The sequence below is a fragment of the Chiloscyllium punctatum genome, chromosome 52, assembly GCF_047496795.1.
Source record: "Chiloscyllium punctatum isolate Juve2018m chromosome 52, sChiPun1.3, whole genome shotgun sequence".
Classification (NCBI taxonomy): Eukaryota; Metazoa; Chordata; class Chondrichthyes; order Orectolobiformes; family Hemiscylliidae; genus Chiloscyllium; species Chiloscyllium punctatum.
Window position 1 is genome coordinate 17,668,452 of NC_092790.1, and position 14,647 is coordinate 17,683,098.

The window sequence follows — 14,647 nt, forward strand, 5'->3', positions numbered from 1 at the left end:
ATTTTTTGTCATGCCCTGCAGAATATGTAAACTGTCAAATTCAATTTATGGAATAATCAATACTCTCCTGCTCTGCTTGAAAATAAAACAGGCAGATCTCCAAACCTACCAATTTTGGCTTTTTTCTTCCCCTTTCTCCACTGCTTTGAAGGGTGGTTATTAGATACCATTGATGCAATGTGAAAATTGCAGCTAGATTTCACATTTTTCTTTTGTGATACATCCTCGGGAGGGGGAGGAGGAATGCAGACCTCTTTGTAGATAATTGCAACTAATTTTGAAAGAAGTACATAATTATCTAAAAAAAAGTTTCTGGGTGGAGTGAAACAGACAAAACAAAGTCTTCTACTACAATTTGAAGAAATGGAGAATGATGTTGTGATAAAGCTGGGGATGGCAGCTCTTCTGCTACCATGATACATTTATGCAAATAGATGCTGGCTGATCAGGATGAAAATTGTTAGCTGGTTGTTTCTGATCGGTACAGACTGAAAAGTTTTGATGGGCCTGATTCTGTGCTGTTGGCCTCTCCCTCTCTGACAAAGGATCTGTGGGCAGAAATAATTTTGAATGTAACATTTTCTGTTACTTGCAATGTCAATGGAACTGCAAGGTGGATAGATATTGTAACGGGTGTCAGGATGGTGTATGTTTTGAAACTCATCATAAGTCACAGAGAGATAGAGAAAGTGTATGTGTGTGTTGGGGGTGGAGGGGGGTGGTGGTGGCAATATTTGGTTACGTACCTACACACTAATCATTGTATGTCAGGCTTTGACAGAGAATGTGCATTTGGAATTCATATTATTTGATTGCTGTGTCAATATACATGACAAAAGATTAATTCTGTCGTTCTGAATTCCTGAGAGCTGTAAAGTTTCCTTCAATATAAATTTGTACTCTATTTATTTTACATATGGTTGCCTAAAGTAATCATATTTATCACCTTGATTTGTAACATTATAAAGATTGGTGGACTTGTAGGTAGTGTAGAAGCTTGTCACAAGATGCAGCAGGATATGGCCTGAAGAAATATGGCAGATTGAGTTTAATCTGGCAAAGTGTAAGATGCTGGACTTTGGGAGATCACACTTTAAGTGAAGGTATACAGTAAATGGCTGAACTCTGAAAGTCACTGATGTACAGAAGGATCTTGGGGTTCAAGTTTCTAGCTCCCTGAAAATGGCCATGCAAGCAGGTATTGTGGTATCTAGAAGAAGGTGTCTGGCATGCCTGCCTTATTGGTTGGAGCATTGAGTACAAAGGTCAGGATGTCATATTGCAGCTTTATATGACCTTGGTTAGACCATACTTAGAGTATTGTGACTTTCGATTAGATTACTTAGTGTGGAAACAGGCCTTTTGGCCCAACAAGTCCACACTGACCCTCCGAAGAGCAACCCACCCAGACCCATTCCCCTACATTTTACCCCATCACCTCACACTATGGGCAATTTTGCATGGTCAATTCACCTAACCTGCACATCTTTGTACTGTGGGAGGAAACCCATGCAGACACAGGGAGAATGTGCAAACTCCACACAGACAGTTGCCTGAGGTGGGAATTGAACCTTCGTCTCTGGCGCTGTGAGGCAGCAGTGCTAACCACTGTGCCACTGTGCTGCCCACAAAAGATTAATTCTGTCCTTCTCAGATACTGATAGCTGGAATGTTTCCTTCAATATCTGAACCTACTATCTACTTCATATATGGTTGTTCAAACTAATAGCATAGTCCTCTTTGTTCACCTCTATTGTAACGTGAAAAGTATCCTTACAAAAGTTCAGAATCCATGAGAACAGCCTCAAATCGGGTTCCTGTCGCACGAAACACTCTCTCTCTCTCTCTCTCTCTCTCTCTCTCTCTCTCTCTCTCTCTCTCTCTCTCTCTCTCTCTCTCTCTCTCTCTCTCTCTCTCTCTCTCTCTCTCTCTCTCTCTCTCTCTCTCTCTCTCTCTCTCTCTCTCTCTCTCTCTCTCTCTCTCTCTCTCTCTCTCTCTCTCTCTCTCTCTCTCTCTCTCTCACACACGCACACTCATGCAGACCCTCTCTCATCCACACATGCATACACCCCCCACACACACACCCATGCACACACCCAACCTCAAGCTGACACCATCACACTCATACATTCACTTTATGAAGGCATGCAAACACAAACACACATTCGCATTTGTACTCCCATTCACATGCACATACTGTTTCTCTCTCTTTCTCTCACACACACACACACACACACACAAGTCTGAGGTGAATTTGCATTTGCAGAATTATATTTACAGATACATTATATTTTGCTCAAAAAGAGCACAATCTGCAGGCAGTCAATCCATGTAATGTTTTATATATTCCTACTTTGGCAATAGAACCAGTCTGACTCAAGATTGGGATACAGACAGACTCTAACCTCACAACTTTAATACATTGAGCTGAGATGTCACCCTTTTTTAAATAAAACCTGATGTCATCTTGAGAACGTGACTTAAAAGTAGTTCTGGGATGTATATATTAATGGACTGAAACTTGCAACCCATGATGAAAGACTTGACAATCCAGATTTGTTCAATGTATCATTTCAGTAATCTTTCACTATAAATTCTGTGTCTCATGATCCTATTTCACAGCTACCTGATGAGGGAGCAGCACTTTAAAAACTAGTACTTCCAAATGAACCTGCTGGACTATAATCTGGTGTTGCGTGATTTTTCAATTGTGGTCGCTACATTACAGGAAGGACGTGAAGGACTCAAAGGATGCAGAAGAAGTTTGCCAGAATGTTGTCTAGAGGGTATGAGCTATAAAGAGAAGCTAGAAAAACCTGGGTAGTTTTCTTCTGAGCAGCAGAGGCTGAAGGCAGACTTAATAGAAGTTTATAACATTTTTGACAAGAGTTGTAGCTCAGGTTGAGGTTCTGGATCTAGGTTTTCTTGCTGGACTGGAAGTTCAGTTTTCAGATGTTTTGTCACCGTTCTTGGTAATATTATCAGTGAGCCTCCGGATGAAGCACTGGTGGTATGGCCCACTTTCTATTTATGTGTCCACTACATTGGACAAACAGGCTGAAAACTAGCCACAAAAAGACATGACCCACTCTCACTAATATCTTTACATCCAGATGAGGAAGGACACCACTTCGACTGGGACAACACATCCATCCTAGTAAAGGCCAAACAGAGACATGCATGAGAATTCCCAGAAGCATGGCATTCCAACCAGAACTCCATCAACAAACACATGGACTTGGATCCAATTTACCACCCCCTGAGAAAATGAATAGGCAATGCCATCATCAACCCAAGGAAACCTACACACAAATAGAAAGCGGGCCATACCAGCAGTGCCTCATCCAGAGGCTCACTGATAATGTTACCTCGTGTGGTGATGCAACATCTGAAAACAAGCCTTCTAGTTCAGCCAGCAAACCTATATCCAGAAGTCTATAAAATTGAGATGCATGGTTAAGGTTGATGGTCAGAATCTTTTTCCACGAGTTGAAATGTGTCTAAATCTAAGAGGCACGCGTATAAGGTGAGACGGGGAAAGTTCAAAGGAGATCTAAGGTGCAGTTTCTTTTAATGTAGAGAGTGGTAGGAGTGGAACGGACTGCCAGTGGTCATGATGGAGGCAGATACGATGTAGGTATTGAAGGGACTTGAAAGTAAGCAAATGAATCTGCAAGAAATGGAGGGGTATGGACCAAGGGCAGACAGAAGGGATTAATTCCATTTGGCATCATATTCGACACAACATCGTTGGCTGAAGGACCCATTCCTGTGCTGTACTGTTCGATGTTCAGATTTAATGCAATGTAAATTGCGGATGAGGATTCATTCAAGTTGATTGGAACTGGGTAGTATGCATTGAGAATATAGATTAAAAAATATAAACTTGTATTTCTTTGGTGGTGTTTGACTCTTGGTTTGAACATGTCTCTCTGGACATGGAACTCAACGTGAACCTGACTCAATCCAATCTGTGACTGTGGAAAGGATGTTCTTCGCTCTGACAGCAGTAACATACCTGCTGTTTGTTCGAAGCAGCTGGTCACACTTGGCTCTGTACCGAGACAATATTACATTGTCTTGGTCCTTTGAGTACTTGCCTGGAGGAAGACAGAAGAGATACCCCCTGTAAATCAACATCAGTTGTGATTGGCAACAAATGATGATTCAGTTAATCATCATTCGGATTTTTTGTTTAAAGCCTGAAATTTAAACAGAACCACAGGTCTGATTCCACTCCTGCTCTGAGCAGCTTTTTGACCATTTTTTTCTTAAAATTCTAATACCAGTTGAGTGAGATTCAGAAACTAAACAACATCCATACAGCTCTATGAATGGGGCCACCTGATGCAAGTGAGTATGTGGATCTGTGAGTTTAGTTATTGATCTATACATGTCTGTTCCTGCTTGGTGAATGCGTGGGTGTAGTTATCAAACGGTAACTTTCAGTATATAGTAAATATATTTACATATTCACACAGCAGGGACTGGTCTGGTCTCATTGATAGCTAAAGAATTATAAAGATACTACAGCATCGGTGGGGCTGGGCATTCAGCCCATCTTGTCGATGCCAGCGCCAACACAACCAGGTGCCCTTTCTCATCCCACCATCCTGCCACAGCCCGTACCCTTGCAGTTTACAACGCTTGAGATACAGTTCCAGGGAATTTTTGTGTTAAAAAAATGTAAGGTCTCTGCCTGCACCTCCAAATCAGGCAGTGAATTCCAGATACCCATCAATCTCTACTTAAAAATAACACATTTTTGAACCCTCTGCCAAAGGAAACAGGTTCCTCCTGTCTAATGGCTCCCTCTCACTAGTTAGTTAAAAATCACTCAACACCAGGTTATAGTTCAATAGGTTTATTTGGAAGTGCACACTTTGAGTGCTGCTCCTTCAGGTAGCTCACTCAATAGTACTATACACCCCCCCCTCCCCCCCCCTCTCTTTCCGCCCCCACCCCTATGGGGGTTACATTCCAGGACCTATGGCGGAAGCTCAAAACTGTAGATCGGTACGAACCCATTAATTTAAATGGGAAATATACCTTCCCAGCAGCCTCCTGGATGCTGGCTCTGGAAGATTCCCTTTCATGTGTTCAGACCACGGTAAATCGTGGTTAAATGAAACCACAACAACAGGACCCGCGTCTACAGGGGTCACCCTGTATTCCCTAATCATGGTACCTCTGTTACAAGGAATACAACCCAAACCTCTCCAATCTCTCCTGATAGCTACAATTCATCAGCCCTGACAACATTCTAGTAAATCTCCTCTGCACTCTCCCCAGAGCAATGGACAATATTCCTGTTGTAGCCACCAGTGCCTCATACAGTTTCATTATTATTTATCTATTTTTGTATTCACTGCTCTGCCAATGAGGGAGAGCATTACATGTGCTTTCTTTACAGCCTTTTCTATCTTTAGGGACCTGTGCACTTGCACACTAAGATCTCTCACTTCACCTGTCCCCTAAGTATATTCCCATTTATTGTCTATTCCCATTTTCACTTTCCAAAATGCATTCCCTCATACTTAGAGCTGAACTCCATCTGCCACTTTCCTGCCCACTCCACCAACCATCTATATAGTTTAGGAGCTTACAGCTATCCTCCACACTATCAGTTACACGGCCAATTTTGGTGTCGTCTGCAAATTCCACAAATTTGCCCAACGTATGCAACTCCAAATCATTAATATTTGAAACAAACAGCAGAGGTCCAAACATGGAGTCATGCAGAGCAGCTTTCCATTCACAAGGGCTACCATTGACCATTACCCTTTCTTTCTTATGACTGAACCAACTTTGGATCCAATTCAACACATTACCCTATATCCCTCAGGCTGTTACTTCTTGGAGTAGTCTGCTGTGATGCTGCTGCTCCTTTAACAAGCTTGTAAAAGACACAGGCTCTGAAAAGTCTGAGTTGATGGGTTTTAGCGCTATTTGGATTGTAGCTAACCAGTAATGCCTCAGGCAAAAGGCTTCCCCATTTTTAAAAAGAACACTTGTACAGTGAAAAGGGAGTGGCCCAGTTTTCCCAGCTCAGTATTTCTTTGGTTTGATTTGGTTTTTGGCTACCTGGCTATTGACTGAAAGCAGTTGAAAAAGCTGCTGAGCCCAAACAAGCAGGTCCGTGATGGTACCCTCTCTCCTGTAAGACCCTGTGTTTGATTTTATCTCTTGTGCCAATGGGTATTTATGGGGATTGCTGTAAATGTTGGGAACAGCATCAATAAGTTCATACAGTCAGTTGCTTTTTTGGATTTTTAAGTTATTTAGTATTATGTTCTCTTTTGTTTGTGTATCATTCAATAAATTTGTAAATTAAACTATTTGGTTTAAAACTACTAGTTTGACCAGCTGCATCCCTCCTGGAATATCTTTGTTACACCCGCTTAAAACAAATGGCAAGTTAGTTTCTGGGTTACATTCTTGAAATGTTTGGAGGGGGGCTGACCTTTTCCATAACAGATTGGGGGCTGTTTGCAGAATTTATTCTGTAATTCTGATTTGGGATTTGATTTGTTGGACTCAAAGGCAGTGAGAGGTAAATATTAGCGTCTTTTGTTCCGGGTGTTGAATTCAATTGGTTTAAACAGTGCTTGGAAAAATTGAGGACTGAAGATCAGAGATGAGAGTTTGGGGTTGGAAAAGCCCTACAGGTCAGGCAGCATCTGAGGAGCAGGAGAATCAATGTTTTGGGCATCAGCCCTTCGTCAGGAAACAGTGCTTGGGATAGCAATGGCTCTTTGAGTCATCAAGAGTTTTCTAGGGGTGGAAGACGTGACTTCAGATTTTTGCAAAAATGTGATTAAGGTCAAGCTGGAGCTTGACCTGCCTCCTTCCATGAGGAAAAGGATGATAATTATAGTAATAGCTCAATGCTTAAATTTGCTGGAAACTCCATCAGAATCTTTAGAGATGGCTAACATTCAATTGAAAATGAAACAACTCTAGTTAGAGGCAAAAGTCAAGGAAAGGACAACAGAAACAAAACAGTTTGAATTACGATTAAAAGCAGAAGAGAGCGAGAAGAGACAGAAAAGGAAGGAGAGGAAAAGAAGAAAGAGGGAGTTTGAACTTTGGAAGTTGACACTTAGACAGGAGTTAAAAAATTCACTTCCTGAAATAATGAGAACTCATGTGGAAGAGCAGAGAGTTAAACCAGCAAGACTGGCATCAGAAATGGCTGATGATTGAGTTGATCAATAAATCAAAATTGGGCTGCCAAAATCAATTTCAATCCATGAGGGATAATAATTGTGGATAAGAGAAATTCTCACATGGAAAGGGAAAAGTTGATCTCTGTAAAGATCATAAGGATGATTTACTACAGAGTGAAAAGGAAACCCTTGAAGAGGAAAGAGAAGTGAAACATCTCTGGTGTTTTCAATAAAGTAGGCCACATGAAATCAGTGTTGATGGGTGAGGAAAAGCACCGAGAAGCCAGAAGTCAGGATAAGCCAGTGAATTTCGTTGGAGTGGTAACAGAGAGCACTGTGGAGATGAGAAAGCTGCACCAGAATGTACTAGCTGGTCGGAGGTTGTTTATGGAGGAAGTGCCAGATCTTCATAAACCATACACCATGAAGGTAAACTTTACTCGTATCGGCCAGGAACAGCAAGTAAAGAGGTAACAATATTCAGAGATACAAGGATCCTCACAATCTGTGATGCTAAAAGATGAGGATATATGTACCTCTGAAGGACTATTGCCAGAAAAGGTACGAGTAATGGGAATTCACATTGACATTAGAAATGCTCAATTGTCAGAAGTGAGGTTAGAGTGTCAAGTGAAGAGGGGAGAAGTCATAGTAGGAGTACTGGACAAACTTTCAGCTCCAGGAATACAATTTGTCTTTGTTAATGATGTTGCTGAATCACTGGTGGGAGTGCTGCTGATTGTGTTTGAAAAGCCAATGGAAATTCGGGCAACTGAACTATTACAGCACACACATCCTGGGATGTTTCCTGACTGTGTGGTAACGAGGTCACAAAGTCACCAGTTGAAACAGGAAAGATCAAAGAGTACAGATAAGAATGTTGTAGGGAAATTGGCAGAGACCCTGTTTGATCAGATGACAAAGCGGACACATTAGCTCAGGTAAATTAACTGAGTTACAGCAGAAAGTTGAAAATTTAAAGCAATTGTATCAAAAGGCAAACACAAAACAAATCCAAATGTATCCCTGATTGTTATTATCTTAAAAATGATGTCTTAATGAGGAAATAGAGACCATCACATAATCAGGCAGATGAGAAATGGGCAGATGTTTATCAAGTTGTATTGCCAGTGCGTTATAGAAAGGACGTGCTGCGAGTAGCGCATGAGTTCCCTGTATAGATTGTCTGTTTGAAATTCACATTAATGAATTGTTGTTACATGTAGAGATGACAATTAAATAAAGGATTAATTCTGTCCTTCTCAGTCACAGATAAACTCCATGTAAATATGCTTCATCCCAGTTGGAGAATTTGAGCTATAAGCAGAGGCTGAATAGGCTGGAACTGTTTTCCCTGGAGAGTGAACTTACAGAAGTTTATAAAATCATAAGGCACATGGAGAAGTGGTGGAGCCTGGGAAAATTACAACATTTAAAAGGCATCTGAGTGGGTATAATGAGAAAGCCTTAAAGCTTGTCCTTAAATACTTAGACTAAATGTAATGTTGAATTATAGAACACCAGAAAATAAACATGGCAGGCAGGGAACTATCAGGCCACAAAAGGTGGAACCTAGGATGTGCAGAAGACAAAAAAAACTGTTCTCATCAAATGATAACAGGATGCTCTAAAGCAATTAAGAACATTTGCCTTAACATCAATGAATCTGTGTAAAAAGGACACAGTGATCACATTCACAGTTGTTAACTTATGAAATTGATGACAGTGTTTCATTGTGATCTTGGAAACTTTGTATCATCTCAGAAGCATGTCAAAAGCCTTATAATAAACGGTCAGGTCCTGTCAATTATAATGGATTCTGTGTGTGTGTGTGTGTGTGTGAGAGAGAGAGAGAGATGAATGTTTTGAATTTATTTGTATTTTGGGACTTTATGATGATTTTGAGTAGCCATTGCTGATTATGAAATGCAAACTCTAAAATGTAATATTGATGAAGTTTCAACTTACTTGGTGTTCTTACACGCTATGACTGCCCTATTATCAATTCTAACTCGTCAGATCTTCTGTCTTTGAATTTGAATCACAATTCTGAAAAGAAAGCATATTTAATTTGAGACTAATGAATCATTTAAAATTTATACTTTCAGACTCGGGCACAGATTTATTTTGTGTTTAAGATAAAAAGCAGGAGTCTGCTCCTAGCTTAAAAATTCTAAACCTAGCATTGAAGAGATTCTGACACAATCCGTCAGGAAGCCATTTTATGATTAATGGGCTGTGAGCAATCTATTGTGTTTTGGGTGTAAGAGAAGTCAAAGCTCGCCCTCCTCGCTAAGATGCCATTTTATAAAACAGTGATATCTGACATGCAAGCTGTGCAAGGTTACCTTATGACCTCTCCCGTTTAGTTTAGACTGATACCTCTTTATGATAAGGACTTAACTCACCAACAGGCACTGACTCAGTTGAATCTGTTTTTCCCATCTGATGGATGGCTGAGGGCCTGCAGGAGCGATCAGTTATGCGCACACAGGCCTGTAAATTAACTTTTCTCTTCCTTACAAATTATTGCCTTTCCACTGTCTGTCTAATTAAGAACATGCAGTGTTTTTTGTAAAAGTTTGGAAAAAGGAAGCCTGTTTAAGAGAGAAGAGTGGAGTAGTCTGTGAGGGTTTTTAAAGGAAGAGCTGGTATCCTACTTTTCTAAGGTTTTAGAACCTCAGCTAGCCTGGCTTATAGGTGTCAATGTTATGTTCTAACAGTGATGCTATTGGTAAATAAAGGGGAAGGCTAAAGTTAAACTAAACTGCTGTAAGAGGTTTTTAATTCCAGACTACCAAAGAGTACAATCTCTAGAACGAACCAAGAGAGGCTCATAGATCTGAGTCCATAAGGGATTCCCTAGGCTGTCTCAAATCTGTACTTTAACAATATGAATAGGAAGGATTTAGAGAGAGATGGGCTAAGTGCTGCCAAATGGGACCAGATTAGGTTAGGATATCTGGTTGGCATGGACACGTTGGACCGAAGGGTCTGTTTCCATGTTATACGTTTCTATGACTCAATGACTCTTCAGTAACTCTTGCCCTATTGGTGAGCACATTTTCCTTCCATCTGTGTACTTAACCCCTCCTTTTATGGATAGTTGTTGAAATGATGCAACAATGTGACCTAATTGTCTATCTTCATTGTAACTTTGAAAATGCTCTTAATAACTGCAGATTTTAATGCAGTTCCTGAATGTCTATTTTGGATGAGGATTCAATCTATCTATCTTCAACACTGGTGTGTAAACGTCAATGGGCTACATACCTTCTGTTTTAGAGGCAGCTGGTCACTCTTTGCTTTGAACTGAGGAAGTATTACAGTGTCTTAGTCCCTCAGGTGTTTTTCTGGAGGAAGGCACAGGGACACCACCTGTAAATCAGGCTAGTCTGGCAATTTTGAACTGATCAATGTCACATTCATTGCATCTTCATTGAGATTTGTGTTGTTTTTTTCTTAAAACTTAACCAGAACCACGGATCTAATTCCATTGTTGCCCTGAGCTGCTTCTTGCCTGGGGATTGTGTTTGTTTTTCATGTGATTTAATACCAATTGATTTGGAGATGCTGGTGTTGGACTGGGGTGTACAATGTTAAACACCACACATCAGGTTCTTCCAAAAAATAAATCTGTTGGACTATAACCTGGTGTTGTGCGATTTTTAACTTGATAGCAATTGAGTGGGATCCAGAAACTGAACAACAACTGCCCAGTACCATGAATGGGAGTATGAATGCGCTTTTCCAGCAACACATTTTCAGTTCTGATCTCCAGCATCTGCAGTCCTCACTTTCTCCATGAATGGGAGTACTCAACCACCAGGATGCTTACATAGTTCAATATCTAACTCCCCACCTACCTGTTGGAAAGAGGAAAAACGGCACTATTTCTAATGTTTTTACAAAGACCCCAGGGTATGTCCTTTTACAGGAGTATCACATTCCTACAGTTGGTCCACACAACCTCAAAGAACAGTGGGAAAACAGAATTAAATTAAAACAGGGTTCAGAGAACTGCAAACCACAAGAATGTCCCACAGCAGCTTCTTCCCGCTCTATTCCCCCTCAGCCGGCCCACACACAGCCCGAGAAAGGCCTCTCTCTTCCCCCCAGCCCGCTCACTCCAAGTTCCGGGACCAGTTCCTGCTCCGCTCGGCCTCTTACAAACAGCCCCCGGTTCTCCCTGAACTCACCCCGAATCAGTCCCGGTCTCGGAGCCCCCTCTGTGTCCCAGGCTCCCATCCCGATGTGCTGCTGGAAGGAGCCTGCTGTTCCCTCCCTTCCCTGGGCGCTGATCTCTCCATTGCGGTCTGTTTCAAACAAACCTCTTGGACTCACTGAGTAAATGCTCCTCAATGGCAGCGCTGGGGGAGGGCCTCACGCATGCGCTCCTCTCGACAGGAACAGTCAGCTTTGGGGAGAAAAGGTTCAGTCCCAGATACAGTTGGGGCTGGAGTGAGCTTTTCCAGCACCACTCTAAACCAGAATTACGCTCTGAAATGCCAGGGCTGCACTCTCTATGGATTCGGCGGCTGAGGATAAAGCGACCCTCTTCCAGCGAACCCAAAGGCTCCTTTCTGTGCCACCCAAATCCTCCGATAGAGAGCGGAGACCTGAGGAGGGGAAGGGAGCGCATGCGGAGAGCACAGTGTAATGTTGCCAGTTATTTCACATATATCGCGATTTTAAATTATTTCGATTCCAAAAATGTACTAATACCGTGTTTTGCGGTATGGCAGAGAACATTCAGAGTGGTCGGTTCACTTTGCTGCTGTTTACCGTGGCCAATCATTTTAAAATTGCATGTATTCCTACAGTATAGATAAGAAGCTATTCGGCCAATCGAGACTCTACTGTTCTGCAACCTGGTCAGTTCATGTAAAGAATCGCGTCGTTATTTGTAATTGTAACATATAGCAAAGTATTAGGCCATCCTGCCCATCCAGTTTGTTCTGCCATTCGATCATTGCTGATATTTCTCAAACTTACTCTTCTGTCTGCTCCCCGTAACCATCGTTCCTGTTTCTCGTGAATACCTGTCTTGCTCAGTAATAATATCAATGCGTACTTGGCTGTCTATGCCATGAATAGTAATTAGTAAAAACTTATTTTGGAACCCAGACATTAATGTTACATATTGCAGTATTCATATTTCCGAGGCATGATCGTCGGCTCAGTTTTGTTTCTGGGAGCCTGCGGATATGTTGTATTGCTCATTCTTTCCATCTGCCTGTTCAGGAAGTGATTACAAATAGTCTTCGGGCAAGTAATAACCTGGATGAAATAAAAATGTGTTGATAAAGCGTGGTTCTGTAATTTTATCCGTGTACATTGTATTAACTTTTAAGGTGTTTCAATCGGCGGGCTTTCGATTGATTTACGGCGGATACGAGTCCGTTTGCTCATCCAGAGAGACATGAGTATTTCTATCGGATGTTAGCGTTTCTATTGGCAGTAATTTGCAACTAATGAATCTTCATTCAGGGATTGCGGAATGTATGAAAATATAGTAATAAGAAATGTGATTTTAACATCAAATCTTAGTATTGCGATAGATATTTCTGGAAAAACCCTGTCTCCTCTGACTCCCTTTGCGTTAACATGGCTTGGTGAGGTGGGGGCAGGCTAGAAAGGGAAAAAATGGCGCCAAGAGATCAACGGCTCATTTTCAAATTTGTAAATGCCCGCCATCGTGTAAAAAAAAGCAGAACGTTTCACAGAAGATGCATGAGCACGTACACGTTGATTGCTTTTTCGATTACGAAATTAAAGTTCAGACAATCTCGCTTTATCCCATTCCTGCCTTTACAGCTGAAAAATGCGTCACTGGTGTTCAATCTGTTCTCTCTCCCCACAGGCAGGGGATAGAAGACTGAGTGTGAACCGAGCAGAGAATAAAGCGAAATAGGGTCAGCGACTGTTCCTTACTGTATTCTGCAGCGTTACTGACTCGGTCAAACCAGCTCTGAAAGGCATTGTGAATGTAATGAGGTCAAACCCGATCAGGGACATTCGTGCTGCCATTCTAAACTCATAGGACAGAGTAACGAAAAAGAGAGATCACTCAGGCCATAAGAAATCCTGTAGTTCAGGACATTCGTACAATTGAATTTTATGATAAATTCTTCCTCCGCTCCCAGACTGTAACAGTATCCAAATAAATGGAGCGTGGAATTCATTGATATCCGGTACAAAGGCGAGGGCTCTCCCCATTAAGAGGAAAATAATCAATCTGACAGCGAGTTTAGCTCATTTCACAGATGCTGTGAGTGGCTCTTAAAAGAGCCTTTGGGTTGTCAGATTCAAGAAAATTCTCTTCACTTTTTAGCAGATCCAGCAGCGGCGGTTTTCTTGGGCAGCAGCACGGCCTGGATATTAGGCAGCACCCCGCCCTGAGCGATGGTCACCCCTCCCAGCAGCTTGTTGAGCTCCTCGTCGTTGCGCACGGCCAGCTGTAGGTGCCTCGGTATGATGCGGGTCTTCTTGTTGTCCCGGGCCGCGTTGCCGGCCAGCTCCAGGATTTCAGCCGTCAGATACTCCAGCACCGCAGCCAGATAGACCGGCGCTCCGGCACCCACACGCTCAGCATAGTTACCCTTTCTCAGGAGCCTGTGAACACGGCCCACCGGGAACTGCAGGCCAGCCCGGGACGACCGAGACTTCGCCTTGGCGCGACCTTTCCCACTACCTTTTCCTCTTCCAGACATGATCACAAGCACTTCCACAAAAAAATAGTGCACTCTGCCCACATCGCGGCCTCTTATACCTTCGGGAGGAATGGTGGGGCGGCCGTTTCTGATTGGTCCCATTGTTCAGCCCCTCCTAATGTTGTTTCAATTCCCAATCAGGTATCTGCCTCATTCCCCAATCCGGAGAGGGCACAGGGAGGAGGGCGGAAAGTACCGGCCCCAAATCATCAACCGCTTTCTTTCAAATTTGAAAATCCCGCCAATTTCCAAACAAAGGAGTATGTTTTATACTAAGAAATGAAGTACAAAAAACTGAATTAAGTTTAAAAAACATTAATACTCATGTTAATTTACTTTTAGTTGACAAATGTATACTTCACACGGTCTTACTGTCCCAAATTTGCCCACCTGTATCTGTCCATTTCTGATCTTGAGAGTGGGTTGTTTTTTTTAATCTTTAGAGGCTGAAACAAAACGGGCCAAACATTGCAGTCTGCAACCTGTCTTTTCACTACACATTTCAATAACACCCCGATCTGCTGATAAAGCAGCACAGAGCATTCTTCCGGCTCAGTATAAATGGCGAACACGGCATTTAGACGATGTTTTAAAGTTGTCCTCCCTTATCGGTCTCAATCAGATTCAGCAAAAATCTCCACATTTCACATTTCAGTCCGGCAGCTGTTTTGGTGCGCTCTCGGTTCACTTTGAAAGCCTCTTATCGACGGCAGAAAGTGCTTTGCCGTTTGTATTCTGAAAAAGCGGATTAAATCCACGCATTGT

At 42.1% G+C, this 14,647-nt stretch overlaps 1 protein-coding gene and 1 pseudogene across 1 annotated transcript in view; one reads left to right on the plus strand and one right to left on the minus strand.

The window, feature by feature from the left end:
* Positions 1-14,647, plus strand: part of LOC140470706 (histone H3) — a 375,678-nt gene that overhangs the window by 196,767 nt on the left and 164,264 nt on the right. The window lies entirely within an intron of this gene.
* LOC140470680 (histone H2A-like) lies at positions 13,420-13,882 on the minus strand (annotated as a pseudogene).